At 42.4% G+C, this 19388-nt stretch overlaps 1 long non-coding RNA gene across 7 annotated transcripts in view; it reads left to right on the forward strand.

The window, feature by feature from the left end:
- LOC116356282 (uncharacterized) overlaps positions 1-18669 on the forward strand; it is a 56930-nt gene extending 38261 nt beyond the window's left edge. For 6 of the 7 annotated variants that reach the window (XR_004204783.1, XR_004204781.1, XR_004204785.1 and 3 more), the window contains 2 exons: positions 11377-11466; positions 17486-18669. This is a non-coding gene — a long non-coding RNA (uncharacterized LOC116356282). Of the gene's footprint in view, positions 1-11376; positions 11467-11729; positions 14363-17485 lie in introns of those variants that run through there. The other variant, XR_004204784.1, reaches the window with a different exon arrangement.
- The last annotated feature ends 719 nt before the right edge of the window (positions 18670-19388 follow it).

Raw genomic sequence — 19388 nt, forward strand, 5'->3', positions numbered from 1 at the left:
ATTATTACCGACTTCACGCTTTTTCAAAGGATGGGCGAGGAGGCCTTCACTGAGAGGCTGCGTGTTAGTAGTTTGTTAGTAGTCCATTACATGTTACGTGTTAGTAGTCCATTACATACATGGGGAATTCATGGTCACAAAGGTAGGCCTAATTTAGCCATGGATATACTGTATGTTCCCACTTGCTTATCTTCAAAAGTACATGAATTCGCCTGGCAGTTGAGTGTGCCACCTCACCCCTAAGGCCTTTTTGGCGGGGGTGGCTGTCTACCAGGGGTAGTTAGCTCCGTTGCATGTGGAGGGGCAGATGGCAGGGTCATAAGCAGGGTCTCTCTCTCTCTCTCTCCCTCTCTCTCTCTCTCTCTCTCTCTCTCTCTCTCTCTCTCTCTCTCTCTCTCTCTCTCTCTCTCTCTCTCTCTCTCTCTCTCTGTCTGTAACATTATACCTGCCCAAGCATAGCTCCTGGACAGCCCTTCACATACTGTGAATTGAAGTCCATTATACTGTACAGTAGGTACACACAAATACAGACAATTATTTCGGTGGACTAAGCATACGAATGTGCCCTTGTACACAACAAGCACACACACACACAAACGCTCATGCACACACATATACACACACAGATCTTTAAAATGTGGAAAGCCGCAATCCTATGAGTGAAAATGTCAAAATGATTATTTTCTGTCCATTTCTAATAATTAGTCATTGAATAAATGTTGTTAAATTACTGTATCGTTCCTTATTTCATTACTGTGTGTGTAAGCTGTGAAATGTGTGTAAGCAGACCACTCATTGTGTTGCAAATAGGAAACTGCAGGTTTAAAATAGACAAGTCTGTGAATTTGAACTTGAGCGTTTGAACTCAAACGTCAATTTGTACTTGAACTTGACCTTGCATTTACTCTGGGTTCCCTTTGTGACTGACATTTCCTGTCCATTGAGGTTGGTCCTATAGATGACATAGCATTCCAACATAATATCTGCATTGGCAGTGAAACCAAGCGTAGATGTAGTTTGCGTTTTTTTTTGTGGGTTGTAAAACAGTCTGGAAACTCAGGTAATAGGATTCTATATGACAAATTATTTTCAAAGGCCCCAACTTTGATAGTTGGTTTTGATTATTATCACACAGGTAATAGGTCTCGCTGTGTTATATTTTCTTTGCAAACAGTTGTTTTCTCCAAACTTGTATATAAATGAGATTAATGATTGACGGTTGATTGCAAAGGTGCTTTGAAAGTATAGTGGCGGGCAGCCATTTCCTTCTTTTTTTCTGAAAGAAGAGTTGCGTCTTATACACTGTCCTGTAAAGTTCAATTTGATGCTGCAACATGTCGTCTACCGTCATTCAAACACATTGGCCCGTCCAAGGTAAATAGGCACGTCCAATGCAGCAGAAACGTATGCTGCTCGAATGCAAAGTGAGAGCACCTCTGTACACGACGGTGTTTAAATGTAATAACTAATTGACTTATACAGACAATGGCGGTAGACGTGATCCTCATTGGAAATGGGACATTTTGTCAATGTGTGTATGTAATGGCGTAATTACAAGGGCTTGTCAGAGTTAAATCGGTTAACTCAAGTTTTAAAAAAGAACTTTTTGCCATTTCAGTGCACTATTTTCTTTATCACGGTTAATTGCATTGTCTGTAAGCGTTCAGAATACACTGAACACATCCAAAATAGATGATCTATACAGCGAAAAACAACAATGCGATATCCAAACAAGTTGACTCTAAGGTTAAAGATTGTGTGTTTATCAATTCAACTGATTTTGCTTACCGTTACTTTGGACAAAATCAAGATGTCAATATTCTTGTAATGATTTCTGAAGAAATTCTGAATTTGCAAATAATTGCACCAAATCCTGCATTAACTTGTTTAAAAAAAAAAAATGTGGTTAACGACCTTAATAATGACACAATGCACACACATATAATTTTTTTAATGAACGACTGTACTGAGTGCAATGACCATCAAAGACTATTTGATCCCGTAAAACGTACAGTATATTCTTGTCCCCTTTTGTTCATATATTGTGTGTATAATTTTTATACATTTGGGGGAATTAAATAGGTCAATGCTGTTTCGCAGAATTTTTTGATATAAATTAGGTGTGTGTGTGCTGGTGTGTGTGTGTCATTCATTTAATTGTATTTATTTAACCAGGATAGTCCACTCAGTAACACTTGCCACTGTTTTCCAGGGAGTCCTAGGTTCCATAGAGTCATTGTGTGTGTGTGTGTGTGTGTGTGTGTGTGTGTGTGTGTGTGTGTGTGTGTGTGTGTGTGTGTGTGTGTGTGTGTGTGTGTGTGTGTGTGTGTGTGTGTGTGTGTGTATGTGTGTGTGTGTGTGTGTGTGTGTGTGTGTGTGTGTGTGTGTGTGTGTGTGTGTGTGTGTGTGATATTACTTTATTCATGGTTATTACAGTAATAAATATCTTTAATAATTACAGTGTGTTAGCAGTTTAGAGACTTAGTTATTCTATATTAGATCATCTCATGAGTTTGGACTGGAATGAAACTAATCTGGACAGAGTTTCTCTTCTGAATAGTTAGAACGAGTGTGATCAGCCCAATTCACATCGCACGGTTAATTCTAGACAAATATAATGTTCATACTTAATAGTCATCACAATTCATCTGGTCTATCATCAAATGTGTATATTTCTCTGTTTAAAAAAGATTTCTAGCAGTAACTCAGGGCTTGGAAGAGAGCCTACTGCATATTGGCTCGCACATTTCAGCCAGTAATCGTTCCTTGTTGCCTATAGTCTGTAATTCATACTCAATTTAGTTGTCAGCATAAAACCATTCATTCTCAGTTCATTCAATAGATTTTAGTGGAGGAATGAGATTAGCATCATGTTTGGCATTGCAAGCGTAGTGCAATGTGTACATCGATACTTCATGTAATGAATAGGCCTACTGTACAATTGTGATCCATATGTCATACGACGAAGGGAAACATAATTCATTTCAGCACATCACTTTTTGATGATTGAAAAATATGTATTATCGGAAAAGTAGGTTTGTCGTGAACAAATTGGATTGATGATCCATGGTTGACGGAAAGAAAGAAAAGTGAAAATAGATTTAACCCTGTTCTTACAATAGGCCTACATTTTCTCTACAGTTAACTAGGTTTCAGCATATGATGTGTATTTTTACCCAAATGGTATTTTGAGGCTCTGTGTGGTTTGACTCATGTGGCAAAATGTTCTACGTCCTCTTATCACCACTCATACTGAAAATGAATCACCCACCAGCACCACATAACCATGAACAACCGGTGCTTTGTTTCATGTGTTAAATGGAGAAATTGTCATGTAGAATAATTCGATTTATATTCATTAGAGATGTAGTATTATTGTGATTTTGCGTCCAATATTTTTCTGCTCTGATCTCACAGATCTGAGGATGGTGGCACATCATCACAACCAACATGCCCACCGGAAATTCAATTTCTCCAGTTAGGAAGCTAGAAATGGTTTGGCCAGCCGTTATTCCTAATGACATTTAGTGCACGGTGTATTTAAAAAAAAAAAATGTTTTCCTGCATCTGGTTGATCAGCGGATCGGTAGGCCTAAATACAGGTCAGGCTTGTGTCATTTTCAATCTTGCCTTGAATTATTTCTATGACATTATCTTATGTAATCCACTGTATCTATTAGGTTAGCCCCCCTCCCAAAAAATGACATCCCATTCTGAGTTACGTATATGAAACAATGTATTATATTGACCATTACATTTGATTTCTTTTAGTCATTTAGCAGACGCTCTTATCTTATTTATCTTAAGATAGCTAGGGGGGACAACCACATATCACAGTCATAGAAAGTACATTCTCCCTCAATGTACATTCTTCCTATCAGCAAAGTCATAGCTAGTAAAATAAAATAAAAAGTTAGACATGCTGAGCTGGATAGAGCCCTATTTAGGTTTTGGCTAGCTGTTGTAAGCATTTTAAAACATTGGCAAAGTCCTTTGCACCCATGTGACTAGTTGCTCAACTGAATTTGAGATGCAGGTTTACAGTATTTTACTTTGCAGGTTTTGTGACGATACTTAGGCCTAGGTATTAAGACTGTATTTATCTTGAGAAGAGATAGTCCTATACTGTACATACAAGCCTATAATGCCCATCCGCATAGGAATATGTTGAGCTTGTAGTTTCAGCTAGCCAGATTCTATATTGCTGACAGATTGCATAAGTCAACACTGTTGTTCGTTCATGATCAGCTCCAACAAGCCCCAACTAGCTAAATGGATTCCAATTTTCAACTCTTACTATTATGACAGTTAGTTGGTAGGAGCACCAACCTTGGTACTTAGACCTGCATGTACTGACCCGTAAGTCACAAGGGAAGGACAGTATTAGCTATATGTACAGGGCCTTCAGAAGGTATTCACACCCACTGACTTTTTTCCACATTGTGTTGTGTTACAGCCTGAATTTTAAATATATTCAATTGAGGTATTGTTTTGTCACTGGCCTAAACACAATACCCCATAATGTCAAAGTCAAAATATGTTAATACCATTTTTTTTAAACGAATGAATTACAAATGAAAAGCTGAAATGTCCTGAGTCAATAAGTATTCAGCCCTTTTGTTATGGCAAGCCTAAATAAGTTCAGGAGTAAACATGATCTTAACAAGTCACATAATTAGTTGCATGGACTGTGTGCAATAATAGGGTTTCAAATTATTTTTGAAAGACTACCTCATCGCTGTACTCCACACATACAATTATCTGTAAGGTAGTCGATGCAGTGAATTTCAAACACAGATTCAACCACAAAGACCAGGAATTGTTTTCCAATGCCTCACAAAGAAGGGCACCTATTGGTATATGGGTAAAAAAAAAAAGACATTGAATATCCCTTTGAAGTTATTAATTACACTATGGATGGTGTATCAATACACCCAGTCACTACAAAGATACAGGCGTACTTCCTAATTCAGTTGCCGGAGAGGAAGGAAACCGCTCAGGGATTTCACCATGAGGCCAATGGTGATTTTAAAACAGTTGTAGTTACTCCACAATACTAACCTAATTGACAGAGTGAAAAGAAGGAAGCCTGTACAGAATGAAAATATTCCAAAACACGTATCCTGTTTGCAACAAGGCACTAAAGTAATACTGCTAAAGATGTGGCAAAGAAATGAACTTTATGTCCTGAATTCAAAGTGTTATGTTTGGGGCAAATCCAATACAACACATCACTGAGAACTACTCTCCATATTTTCAAGCATAGTGGTGGCTGCATCATGTTATGCGTATGCTTGTCACCATTAAGGATAAAAAGATACAGAATGGAGCGAAGCACAAGCAAAATCCTAGAGGAAAACCTGGTTCAGTCTGCATTCCACCAGAACCTGGGAATTCACCTTTCATCAGGAAAATAACCTAAAACACAAGGCCAAATCTACACTGAAGTTGCTTACCAAGAAGACAGTGAATGTTCCTGAGTGGCCGAGTTACAGTTTTGACTTAAATCTACTTGGAAATCTATGGCAAGACCTGAAAATGTTTTTTTTTAGCAATGATCAACATCCAATTTGACAGAGCTTGAAGAATTTTGAAAATAATAATTGGTAAATGTTGCACAATCCAGGTGTGGAAAACTCATAGAGACTTGCCTAGAAAGACTCATAGCTGTAATCGCTGCCAAAGGTGCTTCTACAAAGTATATTGACTCAGGTGTGTTTTCATTATTGGGTATTGTGTGTAGATGGATAAAAAAACGGTAGGTGGGGGGCAGTACATCCTGTATAAACACAAACTCACTTCCTTGACAACTGCTCTGCACTGCTCAGCAAAGCGCAATAAGTATGAATGCCCTGACTTCTGTAGAGGCCGTATCACCGTAAATGCTGCACGGCCAGTGCAGGAGTCTGATTGACCATGCGCCCAGATGCACAATGCACTTCTCTCTCCAGAATACGCTCTTTCCCAATATGTGCACATTCATTGTTTCATAACTTAATTGTGTGAACTGTTTGTGTTTGATTGTTATTGTATATCAATTCCCCATCACATATAAACACCAGTAGTACATTTACTGTTAATTCCTATCATTTATTATCTACAATGTTTGTTATTTTGGTTACGGTCATTTCTGTTAATGCATTCAATATTATTATTCCTGTTCTCTTATTCCTGTTCTCCTTGTCGGTGTGGACACATTGTTTTCAGAGTCCACAAGCTATGCTACATTTGTGAGAAACAAGTTTTGGATTATTTTATTTAATTTACGAGTTTTGACAATTGAGTCTTTTGTTTGGAGCGCTCCTGTCAATGTTGAGTAAGGACACGCACGGATAGAAGTATTCCTATAGGCTACCGGGGCTACGAGCAAATGTAGGGAATGTGCCCATTTGGGGATCTAGTAGTACTTCTGGTTGGCTTAACGCACCACCACTAATGACCTGTGGAGCTTCTCAAAGTAACGTTTTCTTCACCTCAAACAGCAAGCAAACAAAGTCTCTTTTCACATGCATTGAGAATTACAATAGTTTCTCAGTGTATTTAAAACATCTTTTCGATAACTACTCTCTGAAATGTCATAAAATAGGCTTCTTATCAGTGCTTGACTTGAACTGAAAAAGGTTCCGGTACTCATTTTGGGCGCTGGTACTGTTTATATTTAGGTGCAGGAGCTCCACAATACTTCTGAGCTAATATTCTATAAGGGCAACAGGAGCTCGAGCAGTAGATCATTTGAGGTGCCTGTACTCAGCTCAGGGGAGCTCCTGCTCAAGTCAACCACTGCTTGTTATCCAAGCGCAAGAAGCCTACAGATGTGAATGTCCCGATGCGGGAAACTCTGAGGGCCCAGAATATTTTATACAATGTTGCAAGTTCGCTAGCACAAGCTTCAGACCGGACCCATTTAGTTCATAGTTGACACAATGTTTCAAGTTCCTTGCAGACTGGCCATGTGTAGCCAATGTGATTCATAGGATATTTATTTTTATCAGGATATTTTCTACCTGCAGGCGGCAATGTTTTTATTTGTTGGCTTTATTTAGGCCATTTTTTACATATTGGCAATGGTAATAGAAGTTACTTTTTAGGTTTGTATAATTTTCATTTAGATAGAATTATGATTAACCACATGATGTTGATTTTGAGATATGAAGACTTTATTATAAAACATGTTTTAAAATGAAAATTTGCATATGAAAACCATAACTGGCACACAGATCAGTAGAAATAGTCAGATAAATTGGAAATCCACATGAGAAAGGTTGCTAACTCCTACTGTAGCCTATTACTGGCAACTTCAGAAGAGTAATGGCAGAATATGGGAAAGTCAGCAGGAATGGGAGGAGAAAAGCTGGGTCAGGTTAAGTGTTTTTTTCCTTCTGGTTATCTAGATCTCTGGCGCCCTCTTCAGGCATCAAACCATAAGCTTAAAGCATCAGACAAACTGGAATTAGTTGATTTTATTAAAACACATAGGGTGTGTCTATATATGGAGAAATACATGTTACAAAAAAAAGACGACATTCGGTCGACCAATATAATTTTTTTCTGGGACAGCCCTAGAGCTCATAAATGTATGTGTAGATGCAAAAACAACTAATGCTGTTTGTTTGTTTGTTTACAGAACCCTTTATATTTTATTTGTCATACAATTCTAGAGTTCAATTATACTCTCCCATGTAAATGAATTAAATAAACTTAAATTTGGCATGTTTAAGGCTGGCCTCAGTTATAGATTGTGTTGTCTAGCTTTCCAGGTTCACAGCACTGAGGCTAAAGAAGACTAGAGTGGGTAACAGTGGACACTACAGGTCCTCTAGTCTCTGTGTAAAGCAGGATTATATGCAATACAATGGGGCCAGAGAGGGCAGAAGCAGAAATACTGTGTAGGTTTCCCCTCAGACCCCCTAGTCATGCCTTCCTCTCCTCTCCTCTCCTCTCCTCTCCTCTCCTCTCCTCTCCTCTCCTCTCCTCTCCTCTCCTCTCCTCTCCTCTCCTCTCCTCTCCTCTCCTCTCCTCTCCTCTCCTCTCCTCTCCTCTCCTCTCCTCTCCTCTCCTCTCCTCTCCTCTCCTCTCCACTCCTCTCCACTCCTCTCCACTCCTCTCCTCTCCTCTCCTCACACATGGAAGCCATTAGCCCATTACGCCGCTGACCACTGAGGATTGGGGGCCATTTTATTCTCTCTGCGTTTATCGGGATGTCATCAGGCACGTCACATGAGATTTATCCATGAAACCACACGAGCTCCACCGAGACGCTGAGCATAGTAATAATGACATAATATTGGACTGGGGGAGAGTTTTGGGGGATGATGATGATTTTCCTCCTCTAACGCTAGATGTTAGACGTCCCCAATGTAGGCCCTTTTGTCTCAACTTTGACCTGCACTCAATCAGTTTACCTCAGCAGACCAAAATGAGCGACTCAAATCACCAGCAAAATAAACTTGCATTTGGGCTAGTTCCAGGCACTAGTTAGTCAAGTTTTAGATAGTTTGTAATGGGTAGTGTACCATGTCCAAAGGGCCCCTTAGTAGAGTATGCATCATTTGGAAGGATACTTGTTTTATGTACCTGCCAGGCTGAGTGATATTCCAGATAGCATTTGGGCTGAGAGCCTCTACTAGTTTTTCTTCCAGCACTCATATATTCCCTCCCTTTTTTGGCCTCAGTCGTCGCCATGGCGATTTTGTCCTAGAAAAAATTGCAGACTGCAGAAGTGTAAAGTTAGAGGTAGGCTACTGGAGCAAAGTGTCAGAGGGTTTATCCAGAAATCTCCCACTTGCTATTTTATCCACTCCAATCCCTCCTCTCCTCGCCACCATTTTCTCAAACTAAAGACTGCCAGTAGGAGGAGATTGTTAAACTTTTAGTTGTGTGTTGGATTTAGTACTGTTAGTCAGTGAATGTATCTGAACATGTGGTGTGTTAGATTTAGTACTGCTAGTCAGTGAATGTATCTGAACATGTGGTGTGTTAGATTTAGTACTGTTAGTCAGTGAATGTATCTGAAAATGTGGTGTGTTAGATTTAGTACTGTTAGTGATTTAGTACTGTAGTCAGTGAATGTATCTGAAAATGTGGTGTGTTAGATTTAGTACTTTAGTACTGTTAGTCAGTGAATGTATCTGAAAATGTGGTGTGTTAGATTTAGTACTGTTAGTCAGTGAATGTATCTGAACATGTGGTGTGTTAGATTTAGTACTGTTAGTCAGTGAATGTATCTGAACATGTGGTGTGTTAGATTTAGTACTGTTAGTCAGTGAATGTATCTGAAAATGTTATATCTTGATTACATGGTTGTAACCATTTCTAGGTCTTGTAATTTGTTGGATGGTGATAGTTACATTTACATCATTAATTGCAACAACAACAAAAAATGAAAAGTGAAGGTTATTGTGGAAATGCATGTAGTCTTAGAACAAGTGAATACCCTCACACTGTCAAGGCGAAGAAAATGAATATTTGGACCTACAGTATGCTCTTACTTGGAGTTTGGAGAATACAATTAAAGTAGTTTGTTGCTTGCTGTTAACAGTTGGGCATCTTTGCAAAGCGTTTATAGCTCAAATGGTTGCGTTTTACTATGCCATCCTACAGTGTGTCTTGGTTCACCCACACATCACAGATACTGTATGTCCCCGGCCCTCTGCAGTCTGCACCTTCTTCTTCAAACCTTTTGACTTGTCAACACAGTACAGTTCCACTGCCTCTGCTCCGTCGTCACAGGAGTCGGGTTCCTCACAGCAGGGCCATAAACATGCACGGGCATAGGGCCATCTTGCCCTACTGTAATTACAAACATTAGAAACAATATATAAAAGACCCCTGGCTGCCTCTGCAAGGCTTCATACTGCAGCTGCAATTAATGTCCTTGTGCAGAATTATCACCCTTCAGCAGCACGGCTAAGTGGAGGCTGGTAATTGGTGGTCCTCTCCTCCAGTCCAATATGAACAGCCCTTTACTTCTCTCCTTCTCTCTGTGCTTTGTTGAGTGTTGACTAATGACGATAACTAACTACCCCCATCCTCCGTCCTTTTCACCTCCACACACCCGCCATCACATGGGAGATCTGTAGGCACACACACACACACACACACACACACACACACACACACACACACACACACACACACACACACACACACACACACACACACACACACACACACACACACCCGTCCATTAAGACAAGTCAACAGTTTTTCCATAACATTCCATAATCTCCCTTTAACATAGGTCAACTTGTGCTACAGAGAGAGATAGCAAATCCTCCTTGTTCAAAGTCTAGCTGTTCCACAAGGTCTTAGACCAAAGGACAATATATTGTCATGCGTCCTTGACTTGACAAAATTCAAATGGCACGTTTTTTGCATTCTTGACAACGTTCAGCATTTTTGCCTATCACGCACATCCTTGTACTTTTACGGGAAAAGATGTAGCACGATAATACAAAATGTACATACGTTTAAATTCTTCTTTCGCTCTGCAAAATAAAAGAGGCCCATGATTTTGTCAGGTAATTTACCTTCATGGTTAGAACTGTCTCCATTACGGCGGCAAGCCTGGAAACTTTTGTATACCGTGTGGGTCCGAGTCCCACTTGGAACAAACTAAATTGTTAAAAATCCTACTGCTAGTCTTTGAGTCAAATAACGAATATGTGATGAAGAAGATGATAATAAATAAAGTGTATAAAACATTGTGCATTTAAATGTACATGTCTATGTAATATGGAATATTATTAGCGGTGTGTCTAGGTAAAGAAAGAAGCACTTCCTCATTATTGAATCTTTATTTAAACGATGTTGGCTGCCCTTCCCTTCTTAACACACTACCAAAATCAGTGTAACTTCTACATTTCAAACAAAAAATATATATAATCTGTGATTCCAACCCTTGCAGCCACCTTACACTCTGAGCTATTTCACCATGCCTTATAAGGCATTTGATATAGGTCATTTGTTGAGCAAAATGTTGTTGTGTTGTTGGTGTTGTGGTTGCTAGGATTTTTGTTGGTGCCGATGAATGTTTTGGTGTGTGTGTTCAGTGTTCAGCAGAGGGAGCAGAGAGATTGTGGTGTGGTACATCCTCCACTAATGAGTTTCCTTGCCCAAGTCAGACTATGGGGAGAATATGGGGTGAGCTCATTAGTCAGCAGACTACAGAGACTGGATCTATCTCTCTCTCTCTCTCTCTCTCTCTCTCTCTCTCTCTCTCTCTCTCTCTCTCTCTCTCTCTCTCTCTCTCTCTCTCTCTCTCTCTCTCTCTCTCTCTCTCTCTCTCTCTCTCTCTCTCTCTCTCTCTCTCTCTCTCTCTCTCTCTCTCTCTCTCTCTCTCTCTCTCTCTCTCTCTCTCTCTCTCTCTCTCTCTAGGCTGCATGACTGACTCAGACCTTGGCCGATGGCACGGGACTTTTGGCCAATCAGAGAACCCCATGGTCAGACAGACGGACAGCCCTAGCAGTAAGTAACTTATTGTAAGCTATTTTATAATACAATTTGTAATATATCATATTGTATAGATTTGGATTTGTTTAGTATTTATGACTGCCTCATCTTAATTTGAAATAGCAATTACCAAGTGCAGGTGGCTAAAACACACACACACACCGTACCTAAACTTCAGAATCCATTGGGGCATAAAAAGTTCTATGTCTAGCCAACCACCGCTATCTCTCTGCTGTTCCTGAAACCGTTACAAAATGGTGTCCGCTCTCTGCCTTCAGCTCCCCCCAGCCCCCTGCAGCTCTGCCATCCATTTTGTGTGTCTCTGCCAAAGTAGTCAGGTAGCAGGATGATGGGGCAAGAGGAGAGAAGAGGGCACTAGTCCAGAGGATATTGGGGGGAGAGAGGTATGTTAATGTACAGTGACAGGAAGGAATACAGAATCTGCTCTTTTCTTATTTGGAGGTTTAATTGTTGCCGACTGACTGACTGACTGACTGCATACAAAAACAGCCTTGAAGACAGCACCGCTGGACCCTTCCCAGCTCCTCTTCTCAAAGAGCTGACCTTGGGCAGACGCCATAAACTGTGTTTTTCCATTGGCCCAAAATGTGATGCTGGCAAGGCCTGCAGCTGCACAAACCCCGTCCCACCACCCCAGCCCCCTCCGTGCCCCGCCCTGGCTCGACTCCCCCAGCAAGTCTGTGCCTGGCCTGACCCGTAACACAACCTGCCTGGCCTGCTTATGGTGCAGAAGAGCCGGGGCCGCCCGAGCTCTATCCAATGCCCCTAACATTTCCCCAGCCCTAGCTCCAACCTCAGCCCCAGTTCCAGCCCCATGCCCCATCCTCAGCCAAGCCCCCAGCCCCAGCTCCAACCCTGACCCCAACCTCAGACCCACGCTAAGCCCCAAACCTCCAATCCTTAGCCAGTACTGCCCGCGGCTCTGGAATTCTGCGCATGCCAGGCATTCGATTAGACAGACATAATAGTGTATAGATCCCATGCTGCCTGGCCATACTACCACGGCTATATGGACAAGGGACAAGGCTTCAAAGACCCATGGTGTTTAGCTATGCTAAGCTAACTGTGCATCATTCCTTTATTAGCAATGTTAGCAAACTCAAATATTGCCCCCTTTTAGTCTATAGCCTATAGGCTACCAGTAGACCCACATAGACTCATCAGAAGCCTACGTTAGGCTGTAGAACACTGTTCTGACAGTCAACACCCCCATAGCTCAGTTCTTTCGTCCTCTCTCTCTCTCTCTCCCTCTCCCTCTCCCTCTCCCTCTCTCTCTCTCTCTCTCTCTCTCTCTCTCTCTCTCTCTTTAATATCCTTCCTCTAATCTGCCATGTGCTCCAGTATGGCACAGAACAGCCTACATATTGTATTTGTGGTGATGAATTATAAATGATATTGCATAACCTTTCCCGTTATAACCTTATCTGTGAATCATCTACCCAGAGACATGCAAGCATGGATACATTTCCCCGTGCTTGCAGTCTAGACCGGACCTTGTGGAAATGATACTGTGAAGTTGCCTGGCCTCTGGTGGGCCTGCGTTTGTTTATGGTTACACACAAAGCAGATGGCCACGCAACATGGGCGCATATCTCACACTAACACTCACTGACACTGCCACAAGCACACACACACTCACCCACGCACACACTCACACTCTCGCACACTCACACGCCTGAGGAACAATCGAGTTGGACTCGTGAGCTATTTATTTGATCTCTGATCTCTCTTTCTATTCTCCCGTTATCAATGGGTTTCATGATTGTCCCATGTGACTCATGAGGATACTTAACCTGAGTAGCTAGCTAGCATTGACAACAGTGGTTTACATGGCAGACCTGATCCTGCCAAGGGCTCAAATGGTAAAATACAGCAGCTAACTGTAGCTAACTGTATGTAAGCTAACTGTATGTCAGCTATAGTTAACATTAGCTATTTGTAGCTAACAGTACAATAGATAACTGTACAGTAGTATCTAGCGGTATCATAGCTAAATGTACAGTAGCTAACCATCCTAGCTGCTAACCTGTTCATCAAAGTTACTGTATATACATTAGCCCCCTGTCCTCCCACTCTTTCAGCCAGTTCAGAGGCAGGGAGAGCGAGGAGAGAAGAGGTATGTGTCCCACCCTCTATTAATAGACAGATGGAGCTCTGTGTAGGCAGGGCGCTCCGCGGCAGGCGCAAGTCTCGTCAGATGGCCAGGCGCTGGGGTACCGTCAGATCGAGGGGTGCAGGGGGGACAGCCAGAGTGGAGGGTTGGACGTGTCAGAACTGTTGATTTGACTTAATGGACGGGGGTCACCAGGAAGATGCATGACTCCATCAGTGCTTCTGTTAGCATGGTTGCTCGTGGGTATTAGTGGGACTATGGCCATTACTGAGACGAAGGACAAAGGGGTGATAAGACCTGAGGAGTGAATAGAACAGGAGCCATAAAGCAGGTGGGCAGAAGAGTATTTTGGGTCATATTGCTGATCACACACTCTACAATAGTGAGCCTGGAGGCTACAGTTATGGCTGGCCTTTCTGGATTATTTTAAGAGAGGACCAAATGCCATGTTTCTCTGTGCTATAGAATTGGGAAAATCACATTTCTATCACGTTAGTGTTTGTGTGTGTGTGTGTGTGTGTGTGTGTGTGTGTGTGTGTGTGTGTGTGTGTGTGTGTGTGTGTGTGTGTGTGTGTGTGTGTGTGTGTGTGTGTGTGTGTGTGTGTGTGTGTGTGTGTTTTACTATAAAATTCAGAGAAGTGGGGACATTTAGCCTGTCCTCACTTGTAAAAGAAAAGCTATTTTAGGGGTTAGGTTTAGGGTTAGTCATTAGGTTTAGGGTTGGGATAAGGGTTAGGGTTGTGTGTGTGTCTGTCTGTCTGTGTCTGTCTGTGTGTGTCTGTCTGTGTGTGTCTGTCTGTCTGTCTGTCTGTCTGTCTGTCTGTCTGTCTGTCTGTCTGTCTGTCTGTCTGTCTGTCTGTCTGTCTGTCTGTCTGTCTGTCTGTCTGTCTGTCTGTCTGTCTGTCTGTCTGTCTGTCTGTCTGTCTGTCTGTCTGTCTGTCTGTCTGTCTGTCTGTCTGTCTGTCTGTCTGTCTGTCTGTCTGTGTGATGAGAAACAGCTGGTGGGTAAAGCTCCCTGCTCCGGGTGATCCATGCTGCATGCCATTTTTCATCTCTAAAGATGAGGTTGGTGCTAGGTCAGCTAATGTTGGTTAATGCTGCTTCCATACAGGCCATGTTAACGAGGATTTGCTATGTGCTAGATTATCACAAGATATTTTCTAATCAGACAGACACACATGCACAGGTGAATATCACTCCATAGACAGTCAACATGCACAGCTGAATATCACTCCATAGACAGTCAACATGCACAGGTGAATATCACAGCTGAATATCACTCCATAGACAGCCAACATGCACAGGTGAATATCACAGCTGAATATCACTCCATAGACAGTCAACATGCACAGCTGAATATCACTCCATAGCTGAATATCACTCCATAGACAGTCAATATGCACAGCTGAATATCACTCCACAGACAGTCAACATGCACAGCTGAATATCACTCCATAGACAGTCAACATGCACAGCTGAATATCACTCCATAGACAGTCAACATGCACAGCATACACACCAGGACACCTCTCGAGGCCCATATCAGTACCAGAGGTTATAGGGAGGTCAGCTTGTCTGACTTTGACCAGAACCCCCCATGTGTAACTGGACCTGGTCTGCCAACCTGCTCCCTGCGCTATGTGTCTCCCTCTCTAAACCTGGTATGAATAGATGTCCATGCCTGCTCCCTCCGTTAACCCAGGGGGCTAAGAAACCATGCTTCCCTTTTTAAACGCTCTGACGTGTCTGTCTGGATTCCTCCTGTCTGCACCTGGCTACCTCTCTGGGCTACACACACACACACACACACACACACACACACACACACACACACACACACACACCGGTCTACAGAAGCTCTGACAGGGGGAATGCAGAGAGGGGTGTACGTTTGAGAGGAGGGGGTGTGTGTGCGTGTGTGTGTGCATGTGTGCAGGCGTGTAGGGAGGTACTGTGTACAGTATGGAGGGCAGGAAGGTCTGTGAGCCTCTGTCTGTAGACAGCCACTGCTTTGGTTAAGTATAACTATATAACTATAAGAAATCTAAGATGTGTCAAATAAATGATATCCAGCTCAGGCCTCTAGCTATGCATTTGGTTTGCTATCTTGCTAAGTGGTTAGATGTCCGGATCAAGCTTCTTGGTTACCGCAGAGACATTCAATCCTCTCCTGGATCAAGATCCCTATTGCCTTAATAGTTTTGTGCAGGTTTTTTTTTAACAAAATAGCGCCCCTTGTTTGCACATTAGGTAATACCTTATATATATATGGTATATATGTATATATGGTATATATATTCTGTACCAGTATGGTACAGAAACGGTATGATGGTATGAAAATCTGAACCCTAGTGCGGGCGTGTGTGTGGGTATGTGTGTGTTTGCGTCTCACTGGATGTTGTCAGCTGGTCCATGTTCAAAGGAATTCCTTTACCAGCATAGTGTCAACTATGGATCATAACTCTACAGCCGTCTGCCATATTGGAAGATAATGTCCAATCAGCAAGCTAAGGTCAAGTGTTTTCACCTTGTGAACCCAAACCGCTCCTTTCCAGTAAACATGTATTAAAGTGTGTGTGTCCATGTGTCTTTGTGTCCATGTGTGTCCATGTGTGTGTTTGTACCTAGAAGCCAAGCCTCCAGTGATCCACTTACCAGAACAGTAAGCAAAGCTATGTTTAATAATGCAGGCAACAGAATCCTCCTTAATACTGAGCCGACACAATGGGCCTCTCAAGACTCTCTGTACTGTCCTCTCCTGCTCCTAGGGGATATAGTAGCAGAGGGGCACTATCCAATGTGATTGAATGACTTGACAGCAGGCCCTGTGAAGTGAATGAGAGAATGTATGTGCGTACTTGGGTGCATACTTCTGCATCAACACACCAATTTCATTTTATTTTCATTTCACCGGGCACTTGAATGAGGGAACAACTCATTTACAATTACCTTGTTCTTACATTTGGTTGCAAGAAGCCAAATATCAAGTTTAAGTTTCCCCTTTCTACAAGTAATACATTTTTACTCTTAGGTCCTTTCAGATGCTGCTACCTGACAAGCTGCTTAGAGCCTGATGGAGAGAGGAGGAGGGAGGGAGGGGGCGATAGGCCAGTGTCCCCCCCCCCTCTCTCTCTCTCTTGCTCTGGCTCTCTCTCTACCCCTCTCTCTCTCTCGCTCTGGCTCTCTCTCTACCCCTCTCTCTCTCTCTCTCTCTCTCTCCTACTCTCTGTCTCTCTGTCTCTCCTACTCTCTCTCCCCCCCTCTCTCTCTTCCTACTCTCTGTCTCTCTGTCTCTCTCTGTCTCTCTCTCTCTCCTACTCTCTCTCTCTACCCCTCTCTCTCTCTCTCTCTCTCTCTCTCTCTCTCTCTCTCTCTCTCTCTCTCTCTCTCTCTCCTACTCTCTCTCTCTCTACCCCTCTCTCTCTCCTACTCTCTCTCTCTCCTACTCTCTGTCTCTGTCTCTCTCTGTCTCTCTGTCTCTCTCTCCTACTCTCTCTCTCTACCCCTCTCTCTCTGTCTCTCTCTGTCTCTCTCTCTCTCCTACTCTCTCTCTCTCCCCCTCTCTCTCTCTCTGTGATTGTGTGTTTATGCTTCAATCCTAATGATTGTTCTGTGTCTTCTGAGGTGTATTGAAGCTGTCTTCTTCTGGTACAGGACCACACATGCCCCCTTGGTGACCGACTGCCTTTGCCCTGAACTACTTTCAGTAACCATCTCTGTCTGTCTCTCCACAGTGTCTCCTGACCCCTCCTGTCTCCGCCTCCAGTATTTATGCTGCAGTAGTTTATGTGTCAGTTTGTTATATCTGGAGTACTTCTCCTGTCTTATCCGGTGTCCTGTGTGAATTTAAGTATGCTCTCTCTAATTCTCTCTTTCTCTCTTTCTTTCTCTCTCTCGGAGGACCTGAGCCCTAGGACCATGCCTCAGGACTACCTGGCATGATGACTCCTTGCTGTCCCCAGTCCGCCTGGCCGTGCTGCTGCTCCAGTTTCAACTGTTCTGCCTGTGATTATTATTATTTGACCATGCTGGTCATTTATGAACATTTGAACATCTTGGCCATGTTCTGTTATAATCTCCACTCGCACAGCCAGAAGAGGACTGGCCACCCCTCATAGCCTGGTTCCTCTCTAGGTTTCTTCCTAGGTTTTGGCCTTTCTAGGGAGTTTTTCCTAGCCACCGTGCTTCTACACCTGCATTGCTTGCTGTTTGGGGTTTTAGGCTGGGTTTCTGTGCAGCACTTTGAGATATCAGCTGATGTACGAAGGGCTTTATAAATACATTTGATTTGGACTTAAACATCTGTCCTGTCCAAAAATAAATCGAGTACAATAGTGGATCCAAACTCTCATCTCCTTTTCAAAAAAATGAAAACAAGTTGTCTTCCTGACCTGGTTGACTGGGACTAAGGTACTGGAGTACCAGTGTAGGCCGCCGGGTCTGTGATGGTCCTTTGGGGTGAGGTAGTAGGTTGTATAGTTTTAGGGTCATACCCTTCCTGTCAGATAACTATACAACTTACTGTCTTTCCTGAAGTGGCTGTAATATCATCCATCATCTCTGCAGCGCGCCCGTCACCCGGACCTCGATGGGAATATGTACTATGAACCAATTCAAGATGATAACATGCTTGTAATGTCATTCATATTGCATCTATGCATCATTTGGTTCTGTTTTGGTATGGCTCTTCGTTCATTTCAATACTTTTGTTTGTATGATGTATTTATTATTTTGCCATGAAAGGGATCTGCCTCTGTGATGTTCGCACGGGGTGAGGTAGTAGGTTGTGTGGTTTCAGGGTAGTGATTTTGCCCCATCAGGAGATAACTATACAACTTACTGCCTTCCCTGAAGGGCAGCAACACTACACCAGACAACTGCAGAGGGCGCTGTTGGCACCACGTGATAATCTAGCATTGGAACGAGGTCATCTAGCTTTTGATCAGCTACAGAGGTGACTGCAGCGTTTCAGGTAAAGTCTACTGACAATCTAGTATTACGATGTAGCTACCATGTTATTTGATCACTTTGAAATAGTATTTATTCAAATAAGCAATAAAAAAGTATTATTTTATAAATGTCAACTGTCTGTACTTCGTCTTTCATTTTGCTCTGTTTGGATTTAAGAATCATATGAAACTCTTCAGCAGATGATAGACAGGACTCTAGCTCCCTAGTCCTAGCCAACAACGCAGAGAGATAGAGAGAAGACGGAGTGTGTTTGCCAGTCAGTATCGGGCCAATATGGGTTTCAGACGTGCCTTACTGTCTAGGACTGCAGTCTGTCTGCTGTATCTCATAGCAAGGACAGATAGATTTATTGCCCTGGCTGGTCCAGGCCTGGTTCAGGTTCACACTGGGACCTTTACCTTAGTGCCTGGCCTTGAGCAGCTCACAGGCAGATAGCTGTAACTCTTTCTTTGGTCTCATGGGTGGAATGTTATTCATCTATTTCATTATTAATAAAGACTATGCCTTTTTTAAACATCTAAAAGCTGGTGTTTCTATGTCAAACAGTTTTGTTCCATTTCAGTCTTGTGTGATATATATATAGGGATGCGAACTCAAAATGAAATAAATATCAAGTCTATGTCTGACATGGTATAGTTGCCTTCTTTTACTAAGCTCATAACCATGAGTTTCTGGTGTTTCAAAGTAGATTTGTTGAAGACTACTAAGAGTCACTGTGACCCTGATTTAGCCCAGTGCAGTAAAAAGTTTTGAACTGGGTGCCCTCTTCAGCAAAGCTCATCACAGCTCCTTGATACAGTATCTGAAAAAAAGCATACGAGTTAAGTATAAT

This window comes from Oncorhynchus kisutch, linkage group LG22 (genome assembly GCF_002021735.2).
Source record: "Oncorhynchus kisutch isolate 150728-3 linkage group LG22, Okis_V2, whole genome shotgun sequence".
In the NCBI taxonomy this organism is placed as follows: domain Eukaryota; kingdom Metazoa; phylum Chordata; class Actinopteri; order Salmoniformes; family Salmonidae; genus Oncorhynchus; species Oncorhynchus kisutch.